Genomic DNA, 9,549 nt, shown 5'->3' on the forward strand with positions numbered 1-9,549 from the left:
AGTTGCTGATTTTAATCTTTTATTGCTTGTTATCTCAGGAAGCATCCGCATGTTTCAACCTATAAAGTGGTCAAATAAGTTGAAAACTTTACTTTAACGGGTATGTTTATATGTTTTTCTATGAACTATTCTAACTTTTTCATTTATTCTATCAAAGATGTTATATATGCTCTTTGAACTACCCAAGGTTGAATTAAACAGATTTTTTTTTTTGGAGACATTTGTCAACAGATCTGCATGTTCTAATGCCAAACAGGGGCCAAGAAAACAATACAATGCATTCAAGGATTTTCATGACAGTGAGACAACAGCTCACATTTTAGCTGCTTGGATGCAATTCACTGGAATGAATGACATAGAAGGTTTCAGGAAATTATTTGTCTATCATTTGTTTTATTAATTTATGTGTTTTGATCACTGGGCTCTAATTAGCCTCAAGCCAGTCAATTATTTTATTAGTTATAAAAGAAAAAGAAAAAAGTGGTCAGTGCCGAGGCCATCTTGACGTTAAGACATTTAATGTTAGTTAATGTTTTTGTACTATAAATAAGTTAAAGATTGTATTGTATAAATTTTTCATTAGTTATCATGTTTGAGAGGATTTCAGGATTCTTAAGTTCTATACTATGAAGGCAATGAAAGGAACTTACGTGAGAGAGATTATTTTCGACTGTCTGTTTATAATGACTTTCTGCAAAGTAATGACCACATTTCTCTTGTTCAGACTCTCTGCAGCTGCGAGACATACCAGATGAATTAGTATTATTACAATGGAGTGAAGGAAAAAAAACAACCATGGCTTTTTGGTGAAATTAAAACATTTTTAGAACAGTACGTGTTTCAGCACACATCTGACAAACTTCAGGCACTCAGTGTTGATGTCAGTCAACTAGATGAACTTGATCGAAATGGATACCTATGCAGGCAATGTGGCCAGAGGTTCAACTAACCTCACTATTTTCATGGTGGGGTATTTCTTTTTCAGCCCTTTAAATATTAATAACTAACACTGTATATCTCTTTACATTATTTTTATATTGGCACTGTTGATGCTTGTACAATATTTATGTTCATAGTCATGAGAGACAAATGCACAACTTCGTAATTGAAGAACAGCCGGGGACATCAATGGGGAAATGGACCAGTTTGGTAATTTCAGATGCAGAGGAAACTGTGGGAAAACATACAAAACCAAACAAGGTAGAAACAGGTATGTGAAATTAATGAAATGTATGGGCTTCCATAAACCTCTGCAAGTACAAGCAACTGTTGGTTATTTGTAAAGATGGTTAGGCATTTATAAGTGGCCTATTGTATTTCAAGACATGAGAGACAAATACACCCTGACTTGCCTACCTCAAGTTCTGAGGAGATGACAACTGAAAATGAGCAGAGTGAGTAGGAGACTTCACAAGAGGACTACAAAAGGAACTACCACACCGCCCGACTGACATTTGGCTTATTTATCATGCTGTTCACTGATGCAGTAAAAGAAGGGGATCCAAGAAGACTACTGCATTCTATTAAAATTGCTCTCCTATTTCTTTTCACATATGGTCGGGTGAAATATGCCCATGTTGTGCTTTTCTTTCTAGCCAAATTTTATGCAATACTCTCCCCTGGCATGGCATTTGAGCTCATTCATAACAGATTTTTTAATGCACTGGGAAAAACTGGGGTCAACATGCCACTTGACTTAAGGATGGCACACCTCAATAAATTACTGAAGACCGCTTTAAAACAGCTTGGTGATAGGAAATTTTGGTGTACTATCGTTCTTGCAAATGTAAGTGAATCGGCTGCGCAGAGAATTACCAGAGCTTTGACAGCACTAGAACATCTCATTGCCAATGTAGACAATGACTGCCTCCTTGCAAGCTAAAGTGGTTACCATAGTGCCAAGCATTTAAGAGAGACAGTTCTTCAAATTACAAAGGATCTGACTGACGAAAAGGTATTTGATTTGCAGCCTGGAAGAAAGTACCAGTGCTTCAAGAAATTTAAAGTTGACTGTCTTAGTAAACTTAATCATAGGGAATTTTTTAAATAGCAGAGACGCCTTTTTAAGGTGTGGGAGCCAATGTATTATATAGCACAAGAAGACTAGTGTTTTCTTTGAAAATTGAACAGAATTTCTAAACCCTAGTTTCACTCCCATGGTGTATGTTAGAGTCTTGTAACGTGGTTGAAACTTTTTACTCTGTGGATGAAATCCTTAAGTGTGAGCTTCTTTAGTGGCAGTTTCACAGAGTGCTATCTTTTTTAGCATATAACAAAATCATAGGGAGAGTGCATTAAAAAACCACTTGCTCCTCAAGTGGCACAGTAAAAAATTCTAGGAACCTTCCTAATCTTATAATTTCTGTGAAATAATAAAAATAGAATATAATGGTAGAAGTACTATGCAATAGTTCTGCCAAATAGGTTTCATTTTAATCTTATAGTAACACCATAGGATTTTATCCACGGATTTATAAGTGACAGTGATAACTCAATTTGCCATAGCTTGGTTAAGGAGTGAAAGGGTTAGCTATGCTGCTATCATTGTCACACACACTATCAGTACCACTTCCTTCCTCAGCATTTGCATTCAAAATGTCACAATTCTCCATTTGGTCTTTTTTACCTTTGCTTTTTAACCCATTATAAAGTTTCGTATTTGTCCCAAACTTCAAGTGGTACTCCTGAATAGTCATCGAGTGCATGTTCTTAACAGAGCGTGGGCGGCTGTAGTGTCAACTACTACTATTTTGTTATTACACATCACACATTAGAAAATATACATGGGTAAAGCCAAAGCCAGGGGCTTAAATGGCCTGTGGTCAGCTAATTTTTATGAGAAGAAAGAAGGTTTTTCACTTAAATTACAAAACTAACCAAAAGAAAAACAAATGTCAAGTCAGCATGTTAAAAACAATTCAACTCTATTGCACAACTAGTAAGCGAAATTTCCCCTTGGAGATAATAAATATTGACTTCTGACTGGCAGGTATCTTGTTTTTTGAAAACAGTTCCTGGCTGCCGGGTATCTAGAAATGAGCAACAAATGCATGTTATTATAGACATTAAAAATACCATACCCTCGTGTTCGATTCGGAACCTGACCAGTGTAGGTCCCTTCATCGTTACGCAGACCAGTTACAGGGTCTGAGCTGTATTCATAACGGGCTTGTTTGCATGGTTTCTTTGTTAAACCCAGAAATTCCTTGCTTCAACTGATTAGTTCAGCCATGGAAGTGTTCTTAAGCAATTGTATTTTACGCTGATATTCCGCCGTAAGTTGCTGAAAAAAAAAAGTTTAGAAATGTTTCCGGTGAAAAATGTAAGCTCTAATGGACAAAAAAGGAGAGAATTCTCTCGAAAGGTTCTAAAGTTCAGTACTCTAATATTACCTTTGGTCTTATCGCCTCCTTCCGCCATACATCCCTCATCCCACATGGCGTGACACCCTTGCGGCAAGAGAGGAAGCGCTACGGAACAGGCACATGGATGCAGCTGAGCGGTGGACGGAACACATACCGCCATTTTTGAATCCATTCATCGATTCGCTATTCATCCTGCCGTGACTTTTGCCTTGTTCTCCTTCTATTTAAATGTCTCACAATGGTTCTTCTTGTTGTTCAATGGGTTTGAGAGAATAGTATCTCGGTCCTTAAGGACAATCAGGTAAACAATAAAAACATCTAGGAAGGAGCGACTGTTAGCGTCACTTCTAAGACCGACAAAGCCATTGTGCTGAAAGTATTTCGTAAGTAAAAATGCATTCATTCGTCTACTTATCGCATATTTCGATAAAATGGATATTTAACTTGCTGTCGATATAAGAACTGATCTTTATCCTACATCAAATAGATATCTGGCTCGTGGAATTAAGCCTTTGTATTTCTAACTTTGCGTTTTACTCCTATTTTATTTTACAGCAACGAGATCGAAGGCTAAAGGCTGGTTTTCACTAGCGACGGAGTCGGAGTCGTAATCAGAAGTGTCGAGCTTATGATCTGGTGAAAACAGCGTTCCAATTCCGCTTACGTTCCGTTCATGATCTAGTGAAAACCAGATTGTCGGAGTCGGAAGCAGAAGCAGAAGAACCAAACCAATCGCAAAGCGTGGGAACGTGCATTTTGATTGGCTTATCCTTCCGCTTCTGCTTCCGACTCCGACAATGTAGTTTTCACTAGATCATAAGCGGAACGTAAGCGACGGAGTCGTAAGCGGAGTCGGAAGAAAATGGAAACGTTCTGATTCTTCTGACTCCGATTCCGTCGCGCTTATGACTCCGCTTACGACTCCGATTTTTGATTTTCACCAGGTCATAAGCGCTCTTACGACTCCGCTTACGACTCCAACTCCGACTCCGTCGCTAGTGAAAACCAGCCTTAATGAATTTGAAGCAAGCCTGTTAAACAAAAGCCAGGTCCAAGTGCCAGGTAAGTGTTGATAGTGATACAGTAGAATACCGATCGAACTCTCAATTTTGGATTGCGATAAAACATAAGTTTATTTAAACCAAAATTGATTTCCCTTCCCGATCTACTCCCGATCTACTCTTTGAGATTCATGCTCTTATTACAGGCACTTATATCAAAAGACAATTTGCTTGCTTTTATGTACATGTAGACAGCCAAGGTAAAAGATGAAACGGCAAGGAAGCCGTCTCAAAAGATACTGGATTCAGTTGCCGAAGGTAAAGTTTAGCTGTGAATCATGTTAAATCTTACCCTGCTAGAAGACGTCTTTTCCCATCCTGCCCTTCCGCTCAACGAAATTATACAAAGTCAAAGAAAAAGTTGCCTCTTATAGCAGGGTAGTTAAATTTTCAAAATTGTTACAAGGAAGTCCTCCAGCTATTTGATGTTGTAATACAGTGCAACTTTTAAGAAAAAAATTAAAAATAAGCATTTATTAAGCTCATTCAATAACATGACGTTCCTTTTTCTTTCAAGATGATGGTGAATCACCAGAAGTGAGAGAACCTGAGCCTAAAAAGGCTAAAGAGGCCCGAAAAAGAACAAAAGGGGCTGCGTAGAAAAATGGGGAAGAGAAAAGCAAGAGCAATACCCGGGTGAAAAATATACATCTGATTATGTCTTAAAAAAAAAACCTTGAAGTTATTTCATTTCAATGATTGGCCATCCTGTTGCTCATAATTTGTGGTGTCTTATGCATCGATCAAATTGAAACTTCAACATCGTCCCCCGGGCATTTGTCTTAACCCTTTCACTTCCAAAGTATTTAAATTTCATTTTGTTAAATGATGAAAAAACAAATAGTACCATGTGAAAGTACTGCCAAAGAGGTTTCATTTGAATGGTAACAGCAAGATTTTATCCGCAAACTCAAAAGTTAGAACCATTGTACCAGACTCCATCATTCACTCTGACAGTAAAAGGGTTTAAATTGTGCCCGGGAAGTAGGGAATTTGACCTTTGCCTTTGTGGGGTGGGTAATTTGAACTGAAAGTTTCTAGTTTATTTTCTTTGTAAAATGGGGTGGTTTACCGGACAAGATCTACATAGAAGTGTACAAACATTGTCAAATAATAAGAAATTCAGGGGAAGCTATTGCAATTACATGCAGCTGTTTACTGGGTATAGTAATGAATTTCACGTCATCATATTGGCCTAATGGGATGGGAATTTGAACAGTCTTGCTGAAAAAATTAAAATGCCCTGGGGGTTGCCCAAATTGATTGGCGCATTATACACAAGAGCATGTACACACACAGTTAACCTTAAGAGTTTTTTCAAGGTTGAGATTTCCAAAGAACTAAATGCAGGTCTCTGCTCTAGCAGCACCCAGTGGCCCCTGGAGCCTAACTTTTACTCTTGGGCGACTAGAAAATCTGAGTTTTTCATACAAATCATATGCTGGGCACCCTGAGTTTCACAAGTTCAGAGTGCTGGGCTCCCTTCAATTTTTCGTAGAGCACAGCCTTGAAATGAGTGATTTCTTCCAAACAAGCATTTAAGATAACCAATACATCATCACAAATTTTGCCTTTTTCTATCAAAATAAGTGAAGCAAGTGGAATCTTTTATTATTCCTCATACATCTAGTCCAGAAAGCTATTGAAAATTTCAAAACAACCCTGATCCTAAGTTGTCCTAAATTAAATATTAATGATTTCTATTTAACTTATTGGAAGTTGCAGCATACTGTGCAAGAGGAGAGAATACAGGCAATTTTAAATGGCAGACGGGCAGAAGGGACCTGTACCCCAAGTGCTAGTGTGCAGCCACTTGTTGCTGGCGACAGTGAGATGCTGGTACATGTACCACCACCACCTCAAATTCGTACATCACATGCACAAAGTGATTATACACCACAAGTATCACCATATCCTATTTCCAGTACACCATCACACACACGCATTTCAGACCAACAACAGGCATCACCACTGCAACCAAGTAGAACACCAGTATACACACATGAAACAAACCAACAAAAGACTGTTCCAGCACACACCATAAACACAACACCAGTAAACAGTAAACAGCAACTTCATACCATGTCACATTATTCTGGGAATAGCACACCCCAGCCAAGCCATGAAAACCAGCAACTAAGAACACCTCTTCAAACAAATAGTGTGCAGATGAGGCCTTCACACATGTCCATGCTGGATGACAGTGACACAGATGACCTTATTGAACTAAACCCTCTGTGTCGTCCAGAAGCAACTAACAGGAGCAGTGAGTGGGAGTCCTTTGCTTCTCACTTCACCTCAGAGTTCGAGTGGCTGAAGGCTGAGGTGGAGATGCTACGTAACGAAGTCCAACAGCTGAAAAAAGCCAACAAAGGCTCCAAGGTACATGTAACCTTATGTAGCTTCATGTTTCACTACTGTCAGTAAAAGTACAAATGTAAAATTAACAGCTGTCTAGTCCTACTCTCAAAAAAGGGAAATGGCAATTTACCAGTATTGTACCTGGCCTTACAAAAAGAACCCTCCAACTTTTTCTAGAAAGAGAGTCATTTTCTTTGGTTTGAGTTACTTCTTGCTCAACTAAAACTACTATAAGAGCATTTTACAGCCATGTACACTGAATAAATCTCACTCTCTAAGACAGACACCTTTAGGACCAGCCCCGACTGTCCATCTCAGGGAATATTCTGGCTTATAGTCTGACCAAAAATAAAATGAACTTAAATAATGACTGCTTTCCCTTTGTCAATATTTAGCAGAGGAGGGAACAAAACATAGAAAATCTCAAAGAAGGCTCGATGGCAAGCAGTTGCTAGTAATTAGATCGAATTTTGATGAGTTTGTTGAAACAAACACACTGCCAGCTCTAGATGCTTGCATTATATATGTTGACAATTGATTATCAATGTAAATGTATTTTTTTCACTGCAGGAACATTTGCAGGGACTTGTTTCCCGTATGACTTCCCCATTTGAAGGACTGAAGAAAGTTTTATTTTACCTTTTCACTGAGGAACAATTAAGATGCTCCTCCCTGAAAGGGATCACTAATGTTGCTGGTGGGGCAAATACTGCCTTAGACAAGGAAAAGTTAAACAGTTTATACTGTAAGTCAATGTTCTTTCTCTTTTAACACTAACTAAGCTTAATGTTTCTTGCAAATTACCACGTTTTTTTTACCCCTCACGTCTGAGGAAGGGTCAATTTAGGAGGATAGCAGGGGTGGGCTCCTTCAAGTCACTTAATGAACTTTGGTCAGCTTTACCAGCCCCTCATATTGTTCAAAAGATGGATAGTGTTGTCCTTGATTGTTCTCTGAGTAAATCTCAATCCAGTCAGGGAATTCAATCTAGCTATCTATAATAATCTGGTGGATTAGTTTCCTTTTTTTATTCCTTACAAATAAATGGCAAGATTATTCAGTGTACAGTGATAACAAAGTTAAAACAACCTGGCCTAACGTTAAAAAGAAAAGAAGAAAAATGTAAGTTGAATCATGAACTCAAAAAGTTAAAATGATCTATTTAAAGGAGAACTGAAGTAAAAAATCCGGCCATTTTTGTATTGTTTTTTAGGTGGCTGTAGGTGTAAAAAATTGAGTTTTGCTCTTTCTTCTGGTTCGTTTATTATTTTTTGCCCAAAAAATCGGTTTGAAGTCTTGGTTTTCGCGCCTTTTGGGCCCGATCATCGTGGGCTCATCTTAACTGTCAGCGGCATGTTATGACGTAAGGTATGGGGAAGGCTCGCAATCGCACAGTAGCGCGTACTTATAGCATCAACCTTTGGATCTCCTCGCAGCATCTGTTTCAGTAAAAAATATCGATTTAACGTAATGAGCGGAGTTCAACCATTTCAGTTTGAACCCACGTATCCTCCTGGCCAAGAACCAATTGATCTGGAGGAAGAAAGTGAGTCAGGTGATACAAATCAACGAGATGCGAGAGGAAGAATCGGCAGCACCGAATGGTGCTCTTGTGAAGAATGCGTGGCAATGGCAACGGAGGAAGAGTGTTTTTGTTACCAAGAACTGGCGGAACTGAATCAAAAGTTAGATGAATCAGGTTTGTTTTTGTTTTAGGTTGCTTCTTTTCCCTCGATGTATACACTAAGAATACTGAGAAGGACATCGCGGTCAAAAGGATTATTTATTATTTGTTTTTGTCTGGTAGGAGTTGGATGTATTACGGAGCACGCCAAATTCAGGATTATTTGCCTTGATACTGACGTGTTAAATACTGCTCTAGTGGCAATTCACAACATACGCTGTAATCCCTTGCCGGATCTCATTGAGAACAGGTGAGTTGTTGCTTTTTTTTTTTTTTTTTTTTGGCCCGAAGGATCGTACCACCAAGCATGTACTCTGTAAATATTTTCTATTTATGCTTATTTTGCTTTTTCTATTTTCCTAGAACTTGGCGCTTAGCAGCTTATCGCCAGTTTACATGGTGGGCACATGGCGCCTTAGGAAAAAAAAATCGGCGAGTGATTCCAGCGTGTGTTGTGAAAGCCATTCGACACGAGTTTCCTGATGAAACTGGACAATATGCCGGGTTCAAGGAAGCAGAACTCAAGCTAAGTTAGTTTCAAGGTAAACAATCCTGGTCTTGGCGTGTAAACATTATTTTACCTTATGACAACCGGGCATAAAAATCCTTGCAGATCGTTTCATCCTTCGCAAATGCATGTACATTGTCTAACTAAAAAAATAAAAATTAAGCTTATCTGTATAAAAATTGTTATGTTTTACTTCAATCCATTTTGTTGCATCTCCTTTTAAATTTAAAGTAATTGGTTATTGAATAATTAGAAGGTTGCAAAATAGTAATTGAAATATTTCAGCGAGTTTTAATAATTTTCAGTATTTTTCGAAAATAAAATCTTGACCGGACAATCAACAGCATTTTGTTATTATAAGTGAAATCCTGTAGGTTGCAAAGCAGTTATGGAAAATGTTTCGGTCGTAGTAAGACAGTAATATTCAGTATTTAAATTCAATTTTGTATGAGCAATCAGCCGCTTTTTTTATCAGTGAAAAAAAAAAATGATTAAAGCATGACTTGTGTCGGACATCTGCGAAATTTGTCTCCTCTTTGATGTAATCTTGACATGTAAATATTTATCTTA

The sequence above is a fragment of the Porites lutea genome, chromosome 3 (assembly GCF_958299795.1).
Source record: "Porites lutea chromosome 3, jaPorLute2.1, whole genome shotgun sequence".
Classification (NCBI taxonomy): domain Eukaryota; kingdom Metazoa; phylum Cnidaria; class Anthozoa; order Scleractinia; family Poritidae; genus Porites; species Porites lutea.